The following is a 13,364-nucleotide window of genomic DNA, read 5'->3' as shown; positions in this document are numbered from 1 at the left end:
CCCTCAAACTAAGGCAGACTCTCAAACTAAGGCAGACTCTCAAACTATGGCAGACTCTCAAACAAAGGCAGACTCTCAAAATAAAGCAGATTCTCAAACGAAGGCAACTCCTCAAACTAAGGCAGATTCTCACACGAAGGCAACTCCTCAAACTAAGGCAGACTCTCAAACTAAGGCAGTCTCTCAAACTAAGGCAGATTCTCAAACGAAGGCAACCCCTCAAACTGAGGCAGATTCTCAAACGAAGGCAACCCCTCAAACTAAGGCAACCCCTCACACTAAGGCAGGCTCTCAAACTAAGGCAGATTCTCAAACGAAGGCAACCCCTCAAATTAAGGCAACCCCTCAAACTATGGCAGATTCTCAAACGAATGCAACCCCTCAAACTACGGCAAACTCTCAAACTAAGGCAGATTCTCAAACGAAGGCAACCCCTCAAACTAAGGCAGACTGCGAAACTAAGGCTACCCCTCAAACTCAGGCAACCCCTCAAACAAAGGCAACTTCTCAATCTAAGGCAGACTCTCAAACTAAGGCAACTCCTCAAACTAAGGCAGATTCTCAAACGAAGGCAACCCCTCAAACGAAGGCAGATTCTCAAACGAAGGCAACTCCTCAAACTAAGGGAGTCTCTCAAACCAAGGCTGACTCTCAAACAAAGGCAGACTCTCAAACTAAGGCAGACTCTCAAACTAAGGCAACTCCTCGAACTCAGGCCGATTCTCAAACGAAGGCAACCCCTCAAACTAAGGCAGACTCTCAAACTAAGGCAGACTCTCAAACTATGGCAGACTCTCAAATGAAGGCAACTCTTCAAAAGAAGGCAGACTCTCAAACGATGGCAACTCCTCAAACTAAGGCAGACTCTCAAACTAAGGCAGTCTCTCAAACTAAGGCAGATTCTCAAACGAAGGCAACTCCTCAAACTAAGGCAGACTCTCAAACTCAGGCACATTCGCAAACGAAGGCAACTCCTCAAACTAAGGCAGACTCTCAAACTAAGGCAGACTCTCAAATTAAGGCAGATTCTCAAACGAAGGCAACTCCTCAAACTAAGGCAGATTCTCACACGAAGGCAACTCCTCAAACTAAGGCTGACTCAAACTAAGGCAGACTCTCAAACTAAGGTAGATTCTCAAACGAAGGCAACTCCTCAAACTAAGGCAGACTCAAACTAAGGCAGAATCTCAAACTAAGGCAGATTCTCAAACGAAGGAAACTCCTCAAACTAAGGCAGACTCTCAAACTAAGGCAGACTCTCAATCTAAGGCAGACTCTCAAACTAAGGCAGATTCTCAAACGAAGGCAACTACTCAAACTAAGGCAGACTCTCAAACGAAGGCAGACTCTCAAATTAAGGCAGATTCTCAAACGAAGGCAACCCCTCATACTAAGGCAGATTCTCAAACGAAGGCTACCCCTCAAACACAGGCATCCCCTCAAACAAAGGCAACTTCTCAATCTAAGGCAGACTCTCAAAGTAAGGCAGACTCTCAAACTAAGGCAACTCCTCAAACTAAGGCAGATTCTCAAACGAAGGCAACCCCTCAAACTAAGGCAGATTCTCAAACGAAGGCAACTCCTCAAACTAAGGGAAACTCTCAAACCAAGGCAGACTCTCAAACCAAGGCAGACTCTCAAACTGAGGCAGACTCTCAAACTAAGGCAACTCCTCAAACTCAGGCCGATTCTCAAACGAAGGCAACCACTCAAACTAAGGCAGACTCTCAAACTAGGGCAGACTCTCAAACTAAGGCAGATTCTCAAACGAAGGCAAGCCCTCAAACGAAGGCAGATTCTCAAACGAAGGCAACTCCTCAAACTAAGGGAGACTCTCAAACGAAGGCAACCCCTCAAACTAAGGCAGACTCTCAAACTAGGGCAGAATCTCAAACTAAGGCAGATTCTCAAACGAAGGCAACCCCTCAAACGAAGGCAGATTCTCAAACGAAGGCAACTCTTCAAAAGAAGGCAGACTCTCAAACGATGGCAACTCCTCAAACTAAGGCAGACTCTCAAACTAAGGCACATTCGCAAACGAAGGCAACTCCTCAAACTAAGGCAGACTCTCAAACAAAGGCAGACTCTCAAAATAAGGCAGATTCTCAAACGAAAGCAACTCCTCAAACTAAGGTAGATTCTCAAACGAAGGCAACTCCTCAAACTAAGGCAGACTCTCAAACTAAGGCAGAATCTCAAACTAAGGCAGATTCTCAAACGAAGGAAACTCCTCACACTAAGGCAGACTCTCAAACTAAGGCAGATTCTCAAACTAAGGCAGATTCTCAAACGAAGGAAACTCCTCAAACTAAGGCAGACTCTCAAACTAAGGCAGACTCGCAATCTAAGGCAGCCTCTCAAACTAAGGCAGATTCTCAAACGAAGGCAGCTACTCAAACTAAGGCAGACTCTCAAACGAAGGCAGACTCTCAAACTAAGGCAGATTCTCAAACGAAGACAACCCCTCAAACTAAGGCAGATTCTCAAACGAAGGCTACCCCTCAAACTCAGGCATCCCCTCAAACAAAGGCAACTTCTCAATCTAAGGCAGACTCTCAAAGTAAGGCAGAGTCTCAAACTAAGGCAACTCCTCAAACTAAGGCAGATTCTCAAACGAAGGCAACCCCTCAAACTAAGGCAGATTCTCAAACGAAGGCAACTCCTCAAACTAAGGGAGACTCTCAAACCAAGGCAGACTCTCAAACCAAGGGAGACTCTCAAACTGAGGCAGACTCTCAAACTAAGGCAACTCCTCAAACTCAGGCCGATTCTCAAACGAAGGCAACCCCTCAAACTAAGGCAGACTCTCAAACTAGGACACACTCTCAAACTATAGCAGAGTTTCAAATGAAGGCAACTCTTCAAACGAAGGCAGATTCTCAAACGAAGGCAACTCCTCAAACTAAGGCAGATTCTCACACGAAGGCAACTCCTCAAACTAAGGCAGACTCTCAAACTAAGGCAGACTCTCAAACTAAGGCAGATTCTCAAATGAAGGCAACTCCTCAAACTGAGGCAGATTCTCAAACGAAGGCAACCACTCAAACTGAGGCAACCCCTCAGACTATGGCAGACTCTCAAACGAAGGCAACCCCTCAAATTAAGGCAACCCCTCTAACTAAGGCTGTTTCTCAAACAAAGGCAACCCCTCAAACTAAGGCAACCCCTCAAACTAAGGCAGGCTCTCAAACTAAGGCAGATTCTCAAACGAAGGCAACCCCTCATACTAAGGCAACCCCTCAAACTATGGCAGATTCTCAAACGAATGCAACCCCTCAAACTAAGGCAAACTCTCAAACTAAGGCAGATTCTCAAACGAAGGCAACCCCTCAAACTAAGGCAGACTGTCAAACTAAGGCTACCCCTCAAACTCAGGCAACCCCTCAAATAAAGGCAACTTCTCAATCTAAGGCAGACTCTCAAAGTAAGGCAGACTCTCAAACTAAGGCAACTCCTCAAACTAAGGCAGATTCTCAAACGAAGGCAACCCCTCAAACAAAGGCAGATTCTCAAACGAAGGCAACTCCTCAAACTAAGGGAGACTCTCAAACCAAGGCAGACTCTCAAACCAAGGCAGACTCTCAAAATAAGGCAGGCTCTCAAACTAAGGCAACTCCTCAAACTCACGCCGATTCTCAAACGAAGGCAACCCCTCAAACTGAGGCAGACTCTCAAACTAAGGCAGACTCTCAAACTAAGGCAGTCTCTCAAACTAAGGCAGATTCTCAAACGAAGGCAACTCCTCAAACTAAGGCAGACTCTCAAACTCAGGCACATTCGCAAACGAAGGCAACTCCTCAAACTAAGGCAGACTCTCAAACTAAGGCAGACTCTCAAATTAAGGCAGATTCTCAAACGAAGGCAACTCCTCAAACTAAGGCAGATTCTCACACGAAGGCAACTCCTCAAACTAAGGCTGACTCAAACTAAGGCAGACTCTCAAACTAAGGTAGATCCTCAAACGAAGGCAACTCCTCAAACTAAGGCAGACTCAAACTAAGGCAGAATCTCAAACTAAGGCAGATTCTCAAACGAAGGAAACTCCTCAAACTAAGGCAGACTCTCAAACTAAGGCAGACTCTCAATCTAAGGCAGACTCTCAAACTAAGGCAGATTCTCAAACGAAGGCAACTACTCAAACTAAGGCAGACTCTCAAACGAAGGCAGACTCTCAAATTAAGGCAGATTCTCAAACGAAGGCAACCCCTCAAACTAAGGCAGATTCTCAAACGAAGGCTACCCCTCAAACACAGGCATCCCCTCAAACAAAGGCAACTTCTCAATCTAAGGCAGACTCTCAAAGTAAGGCAGACTCTCAAACTAAGGCAACTCCTCAAACTAAGGCAGATTCTCAAACGAAGGCAACCCCTCAAACTAAGGCAGATTCTCAAACGAAGGCAACTCCTCAAACTAAGGGAAACTCTCAAACCAAGGCAGACTCTCAAACCAAGGCAGACTCTCAAACTGAGGCAGACTCTCAAACTAAGGCAACTCCTCAAACTCAGGCCGATTCTCAAACGAAGGCAATCACTCAAACTAAGGCAGACTCTCAAACTAGGGCAGACTCTCAAACTAAGGCAGATTCTCAAACGAAGGCAAGCCCTCAAACGAAGGCAGATTCTCAAACGAAGGCAACTCCTCAAACTAAGGGAGACTCTCAAACGAAGGCAACCCCTCAAACTAAGGCAGACTCTCAAACTAGGGCAGAATCTCAAACTAAGGCAGATTCTCAAACGAAGGCAACCCCTCAAACGCAGGCAGATTCTCAAACGAAGGCAACTCTTCAAAAGAAGGCAGACTCTCAAACGATGGCAACTCCTCAAACTAAGGCAGACTCTCAAACTAAGGCACATTCGCAAACGAAGGCAACTCCTCAAACTAAGGCAGACTCTCAAACAAAGGCAGACTCTCAAAATAAGGCAGATTCTCAAACGAAAGCAACTCCTCAAACTAAGGTAGATTCTCAAACGAAGGCAACTCCTCAAACTAAGGCAGACTCTCAAACTAAGGCAGAATCTCAAACTAAGGCAGATTCTCAAACGAAGGAAACTCCTCACACTAAGGCAGACTCTCAAACTAAGGCAGATTCTCAAACTAAGGCAGATTCTCAAACGAAGGAAACTCCTCAAACTAAGGCAGACTCTCAAACTAAGGCAGACTCGCAATCTAAGGCAGCCTCTCAAACTAAGGCAGATTCTCAAACGAAGGCAGCTACTCAAACTAAGGCAGACTCTCAAACGAAGGCAGACTCTCAAACTAAGGCAGATTCTCAAACGAAGACAACCCCTCAAACTAAGGCAGATTCTCAAACGAAGGCTACCCCTCAAACTCAGGCATCCCCTCAAACAAAGGCAACTTCTCAATCTAAGGCAGACTCTCAAAGTAAGGCAGAGTCTCAAACTAAGGCAACTCCTCAAACTAAGGCAGATTCTCAAACGAAGGCAACCCCTCAAACTAAGGCAGATTCTCAAACGAAGGCAACTCCTCAAACTAAGGGAGACTCTCAAACCAAGGCAGACTCTCAAACCAAGGGAGACTCTCAAACTGAGGCAGACTCTCAAACTAAGGCAACTCCTCAAACTCAGGCCGATTCTCAAACGAAGGCAACCCCTCAAACTAAGGCAGACTCTCAAACTAGGACACACTCTCAAACTATAGCAGAGTTTCAAATGAAGGCAACTCTTCAAACGAAGGCAGATTCTCAAACGAAGGCAACTCCTCAAACTAAGGCAGATTCTCACACGAAGGCAACTCCTCAAACTAAGGCAGACTCTCAAACTAAGGCAGACTCTCAAACTAAGGCAGATTCTCAAATGAAGGCAACTCCTCAAACTGAGGCAGATTCTCAAACGAAGGCAACCACTCAAACTGAGGCAACCCCTCAGACTATGGCAGACTCTCAAACGAAGGCAACCCCTCAAATTAAGGCAACCCCTCTAACTAAGGCAGTTTCTCAAACAAAGGCAACCCCTCAAACTAAGGCAACCCCTCAAACAAAGGCAGGCTCTCAAACTAAGGCAGATTCTCAAACGAAGGCAACCCCTCATACTAAGGCAACCCCTCAAACTATGGCAGATTCTCAAACGAATGCAACCCCTCAAACTAAGGCAAACTCTCAAACTAAGGCAGATTCTCAAACGAAGGCAACCCCTCAAACTAAGGCAGACTGTCAAACTAAGGCTACCCCTCAAACTCAGGCAACCCCTCAAATAAAGGCAACTTCTCAATCTAAGGCAGACTCTCAAAGTAAGGCAGACTCTCAATCTAAGGCAACTCCTCAAACTAAGGCAGATTCTCAAACGAAGGCAACCCCTCAAACAAAGGCAGATTCTCAAACGAAGGCAACTCCTCAAACTAAGGGAGACTCTCAAACCAAGGCAGACTCTCAAACCAAGGCAGACTCTCAAACTAAGGCAGGCTCTCAAACTAAGGCAACTCCTCAAACTCACGCCGATTCTCAAACGAAGGCAACCCCTCAAACTGAGGCAGACTCTCAAACTGAGGCAGACTCTCAAACTATGGCAGAGTCTCAAATGAAGGCAACTCTTCAAACGAAGGCAGACTCTCAAACGATGGCAACTCCTCAAACTAAGGCAGACTCTCAAACTAAGGCAGACTCTCAAACTAAGGCAGATTCTCAAACGAAGGCAACTCCTCAAACTAAGGCAGACTCTCAAACTCAGGCACATTCTCAAACGAAGGCAACTCCTCAAACTAAGGCAGACTCTCAAATAAAGGCAGACTCTCAAAATAAGGCAGATTCTCAAACGAAGGCAACTCCTCAAACTAAGGCAGATTCTCACACGAAGGAAACTCCTCAAACTAAGGCTGACTCTCAAACTAAGGCAGACTCTCAAACTAAGGCAGATTCTCAAACGAAAGAAACTCCTCACACTAAGGCAGACTCTCAAACTAAGGCAGAATCTCAAACTAAGGCAGATTCTCAAACGAAGGAAACTCCTCAAACTAAGGCAGACTCTCAAACTAAGGCAGATTCTCAAACGAAGACAACTCCTCAAACTAAGGCAGACTCTCAAAGTAAGGCAGATTCTCAAACGAAGGCAACCCCTCTAACTAAGGCAGATTCTCAAACGAAGGCTACCCCTCAAACTAAGGCAGAATCTCAAACAAAGGCAGACTCTCAAAAAAAGGCAGATTCTCAAACGAAGGCAACTCCTCAAACTAAGGCAGATTCTCACACGAAGGCAACTCCTCAAACTAAGGCAGACTCTCAAACTAAGGCAGACTCTCAAACTAAGGCAGATTCTCAAACGAAGGCAACCCCTCAAACTGAGGCAGATTCTCAAACGAAGGCAACCACTCAAACTAAGGCAAGCCCTCAGACGAAGGCAGACTCTCAAACTAAGGCAACCCCTCAAACTAAGGCAACCCCTCTAACTGAGGCAGATTCTCAAACGAAGGCAACCCCTCAAACTAAGGCAACCCCTCAAACTAAGGCAGGCTCTCAAACTAAGGCAGATTCTCAAACGAAGGCAACCCCTCAAACTAAGGCAACCCCTCAAACTATGTCAGATTCTCAAACGAATGCAACCCCTCAAACTAAGGCAAACTCTCAAACTAAGGCAGATTCTCAAACGAAGGCAACCCCTCAAACTAAGGCAGACTGTCAAACTAAGGCTACCCCTCAAACTCAGGCAACCCCTCAAACAAAGGCAACTTCTCAATCGAAGGCAGACTCTCAAAGTAAGGCAGACTCTCAAACTAAGGCAACTCCTCAAACTAAGCAGATTCTCAAACGAAGGCAACCCCTCAAACTAAGGCAGATTCTCAAACGAAGGCAACTCCTCAAACTAAGGGAGACTCTGAAACCAAGGCAGACACTCAAACTAAGGCAGACTCTCAAACTCAGGCCGATTCTCAAACGAAGGCAACCCCTCAAACTAAGGCAGACTCTCAAACTAAGGCAGACTCTCAAACTATGGCAGAGTCTCAAATGAAGGCAACTCTTCAAACGAAGGCAGATTCTCAAACGAAGGCAACTCCTCAAACTAAGGCAGATTCTCTCACGAAGACAACTCCTCAAACTAAGGCAGACTCTCAAACTAAGGCAGACTCTCAAACTAAGGCAGATTCTCAAACGAAGGCAACCCCTCAAACTGAGGCAGATTCTCAAACGAAGGCTACCACTCAAAGTAAGGCAACCCCTCATACTAAGGCAGACTCTCAAACTAAGGCAACCCCTCAAACTAAGGCAACCCCTCTAACTAAGGCAGATTCTCAGACGAAGGCAACCCCTCAAACTAAGGCAGGCTCTCAAACTAAGGCAGATTCTCAAACGAAGGCAACCGGTCAAACTAAGGCAACCCCTCAAACTATGGCAGATTCTCAAACGAATGCAGACTCTCAAACTAAGGCAGACTCTCAAACTATGGCAGACTCTCAAATGAAGGCCACTCTTCAAACGAAGGCAGACTCTCAAACGATGGCAACTCCTCAAACTAAGGCAGACTCTCAAACTAAGGCAGATTCTCAAACGAAGGCAACTCCTCAAACTAAGGCAGACTCTCAAACTCAGGCACATTCGCAAACGAAGGCAACTCCTCAAACTAAGGCAGACTCTCAAACAAAGGCAGACTCTCAAAATAAGGCAGATTCTCAAACGAAGGCAACTCCTCAAACTAAGGCAGATTCTCACACGAAGGCAACTCCTCAAACTAAGGCTGACTCTCAAACTAAGGCAGACTCTCAAACTAAGGTAGATTCTCAAACGAAGGCAACTCCTCAAACAAAGGCAGACTCTCAAACTAAGGCAGAATCTCAAACTAAGGCAGATTCTCAAACGAAGGAAACTCCTCACACTAAGGCAGACTCTCAAACTAAGGCAGATTCTCAAACTAAGGCAGATTCTCAAATGAAGGAAACTCCTCAAATAAGGCAGACTCTCAAACTAAGGCAGACTCTCAATCTAAGGCAGACTCTCAAACTAAGGCAGATTCTCAAACGAAGGCAACTACTCAAACTAAGGCAGACTCTCAAACGAAGGCAGACTCTCAAACTAAGGCAGATTCTCAAACGAAGACAACTCCTCAAACTAAGGCAGACTCTCAAAGTAAGGCAGATTCTCAAACGAAGGCAACCCCTCAAACTAAGGCAGATTCTCAAACGAAGGCTACCCCTCAAACTCAGGCATCCCCTCAAACAAAGGCAACTTCTCAATCTAAGGCAGACTCTCAAAGTAAGGCAAACTCTCAAACTAAGGCAACTCCTCAAACTAAGGCAGATTCTCAAACGAAGGCAACCCCTCAAACTAAGGCAGATTCTCAAACGACGGCAACTCCTCAAACTAAGGGAGACTCTCAAACCAAGGCAGACTCTCAAACCAAGGCAGACTCTCAAACTGAGGCAAACTCTCAAACTAAGGCAACTCCTCAAACTCAGGCCGATTCTCAAACGAAGGCAACCCCTCAAACTAAGGCAGACTCTCAAACTAGGGCAGACTCTCAAACTAAGGCAGATTCTCAAACGAAGGCAACCCCTCAAACGAAGGCAGATTCTCAAACGAAGGCAACTCCTCAAACTAAGGGAGACTCTCAAACGAAGGCAACCCCTCAAACGAAGGCAGTCTCTCAAACTAAGGCAGACTCTCAATCTAAGGCAGACTCTCAAACTAAGGCAGACTCTCAATCTAAGGCAGACTCTCAAACTAAGGCAGATTCTCAAACTAAGGCAGACTCTCAAACCAAAGCAGACTCTCAAACTAAGGCAGACTCTCAAACTAAGGCAACTCCTCAAACTCAGGCCCATTCTCAAACGAAGGCAACCCCTCAAACTAAGGCAGACTCTCAAACTAAGGCAGACTCTCAAACTATGGCAGACTCTCAAACAAAGGCAGACTCTCAAAATAAAGCAGATTCTCAAACGAAGGCAACTCCTCAAACTAAGGCAGATTCTCACACGAAGGCAACTCCTCAAACTAAGGCAGACTCTCAAACTAAGGCAGTCTCTCAAACTAAGGCAGATTCTCAAACGAAGGCAACCCCTCAAACTGAGGCAGATTCTCAAACGAAGGCAACCCCTCAAACTAAGGCAACCCCTCACACTAAGGCAGGCTCTCAAACTAAGGCAGATTCTCAAACGAAGGCAACCCCTCAAATTAAGGCAACCCCTCAAACTATGGCAGATTCTCAAACGAATGCAACCCGTCAAACTACGGCAAACTCTCAAACGAAGGCAGATTCTCAAACGAAGACAACCCCTCAAACTAAGGCAGACTGCCAAACTAAGGCTACCCCTCAAACTCAGGCAACCCCTCAAACAAAGGCAACTTCTCAATCTAAGGCAGACTCTCAAACTAAGGCAACTCCTCAAACTAAGGCAGATTCTCAAACGAAGGCAACCCCTCAAACGAAGGCAGATTCTCAAACGAAGGCAACTCCTCAAACTAAGGGAGTCTCTCAAACCAAGGCTGACTCTCAAACAAAGGCAGACTCTCAAACTAAGGCAGACTCTCAAACTAAGGCAACTCCTCGAACTCAGGCCGATTCTCAAACGAAGGCAACCCCTCAAACTAAGGCAGACTCTCAAACTAAGGCAGACTCTCAAACTATGGCAGACTCTCAATTGAAGGCAACTCTTCAAAAGAAGGCTTACTCTCAAACGATGGCAACTCCTCAAACTAAGGCAGACTCTCAAACTAAGGCAGACTCTCAAACTAAGGCAGATTCTCAAACGAAGGCAACTCCTCAAACTAAGGCAGACTCTCAAACTCAGGCACATTCGCAAACGAAGGCAACTCCTCAAACTAAGGCAGACTCTCAAACTAAGACAGACTCTCAAATTAAGGCAGATTCTCAAACGAAGGAAACTCCTCAAACTCAGGCAGATTCTCACACGAAGGCAACTCCTCAAACTAAGGCTGACTCAAACTAAGGCAGACTCTCAAACTAAGGTAGATTCTCAAACGAAGGCAACTCCTCAAACTAAGGCAGACTCAAACTAAGGCAGAATCTCAAACTAAGGCAGATTCTCAAACGAAGGAAACTCCTCAAACTAAGGCAGACTCTCAAACTAAGGCAGACTCTCAATCTAAGGCAGACTCTCAAACTAAGGCAGATTCTCAAACGAAGGCAACTACTCAAACTAAGGCAGACTCTCAAACGAAGGCAGACTCTCAAATTAAGGCAGATTCTCAAACGAAGGCAACCCCTCAAACTAAGGCAGATTCTCAAACGAAGGCTACCCCTCAAACACAGGCATCCCCTCAAACAAAGGCAACTTCTCAATCTAAGGCAGACTCTCAAAGTAAGGCAGACTCTCAAACTAAGGCAACTCCTCAAACTAAGGCAGATTCTCAAACGAAGGCAACCCCTCAAACTAAGGCAGATTCTCAAACGAAGGCAACTCCTCAAACTAAGGGAAACTCTCAAACCAAGGCAGACTCTCAAACCAAGGCAGACTCTCAAACTGAGGCAGACTCTCAAACTAAGGCAACTCCTCAAACTCAGGCCGATTCTCAAATGAAGGCAACCACTCAAACTAAGGCAGACTCTCAAACTAGGGCAGACTCTCAAACTAAGGCAGATTCTCAAACGAAGGCAACCCCTCAAACGAAGGCAGATTCTCAAACGAAGGCAACTCCTCAAACTGAGGGAGACTCTCAAACGAAGGCAACCCCTCAAACTAAGGCAGACTCTCAAACTAGGGCAGAATCTCAAACTAAGGCAGATTCTCAAACGAAGGCAACCCCTCAAACGAAGGCAGATTCTCAAACGAAGGCAACTCTTCAAAAGAAGGCAGACTCTCAAACGATGGCAACTCCTCAAACTAAGGCAGACTCTCAAACTAAGGCAGATTCTCAAACGAATGCAACTCCTCAAACTAAGGCAGACTCTCAAACTCAGGCACATTCGCAAACGAAGGCAACTCCTCAAACTAAGGCAGACTCTCAAACAAAGGCAGACTCTCAAAATAAGGCAGATTCTCAAACGAAGGCAACTCCTCAAACTAAGGTAGATTCTCAAACGAAGGCAACTCCTCAAACTAAGGCAGACTCTCAAACTAAGGCAGAATCTCAAACTAAGGCAGATTCTCAAACGAAGGAAACTCCTCACACTAAGGCAGACTCTCAAACTAAGGCAGATTCTCAAACTAAGGCAGATTCTCAAACGAAGGAAACTCCTCAAACTAAGGCAGACTCTCAAACTAAGGCAGACTCGCAATCTAAGGCAGCCTCTCAAACTAAGGCAGATTCTCAAACGAAGGCAGCTACTCAAACTAAGGCAGACTCTCAAGCGAAGGCAGACTCTCAAACTAAGGCAGATTCTCAAACGAAGACAACCCCTCAAACTAAGGCAGATTCTCAAACGAAGGCTACCCCTCAAACTCAGGCATCCCCTCAAACAAAGGCAACTTCTCAATCTAAGGCAGACTCTCAAAGTAAGGCAGAGTCTCAAACTAAGGCAACTCGTCAAACTAAGGCAGATTCTCAAACGAAGGCAACCCCTCAAACTAAGGCAGATTCTCAAACGAAGGCAACTCCTGAAACTAAGGGAGACTCTCAAACCAAGGCAGACTCTCAAACCAAGGGAGACTCTCAAACTGAGGCAGACTCTCAAACTAAGGCAACTCCTCAAACTCAGGCCGATTCTCAAACGAAGGCAACCCCTCAAACTGAGGCAGACGCTCAAACTAAGGCAGACTCTCAAACTATAGCAGAGTTTCAAATGAAGGCAACTCTTCAAACGAAGGCAGATTCTCAAACGAAGGCAACTCCTCAAACTAAGGCAGATTCTCACACGAAGGCAACTCCTCAAACTAAGGCAGACTCTCAAACTAAGGCAGACTCTCAAACTAAGGCAGATTCTCAAATGAAGGCAACTCCTCAAACTGAGGCAGATTCTCAAACGAAGGCAACCACTCAAACTAAGGCAACCCCTCAGACTATGGCAGACTCTCAAACTAAGGCAACCCCTCAAACTAAGGCAACCCCTCTAACTAAGGCAGTTTCTCAAACAAAGGCAACCCCTCAAACTAAGGCAACCCCTCAAACTAAGGCAGGCTCTCAAACTAAGGCAGATTCTCAAACGAAGGCAACCCCTCATACTAAGGCAACCCCTCAAACTATGGCAGATTCTCAAACGAATGCAACCCCTCAAACTAAGGCAAACTCTCAAACTAAGGCAGATTCTCAAACGAAGGCAACCCCTCAAACTAAGGCAGACTCTCAAACTAAGGCTACCCCTCAAACTCAGGCAACCCCTCAAATAAAGGCAACTTCTCAATCTAAGGCAGACTCTCAAAGTAAGGCAGACTCTCAAACTAAGGCAACTCCTCAAACTAAGGCAGATTCTCAAACGAAGGCAACCCCTCAAACAAAGGCAGATTCTCAAACGAAGGCAACTCCT

The sequence above is a fragment of the Heterodontus francisci genome, chromosome 33, assembly GCF_036365525.1.
Source record: "Heterodontus francisci isolate sHetFra1 chromosome 33, sHetFra1.hap1, whole genome shotgun sequence".
In the NCBI taxonomy this organism is placed as follows: Eukaryota; Metazoa; Chordata; class Chondrichthyes; order Heterodontiformes; family Heterodontidae; genus Heterodontus; species Heterodontus francisci.
The sequence above is the reverse complement of the archived record's forward strand: the minus strand, read 5'-3'. Positions refer to the sequence as shown.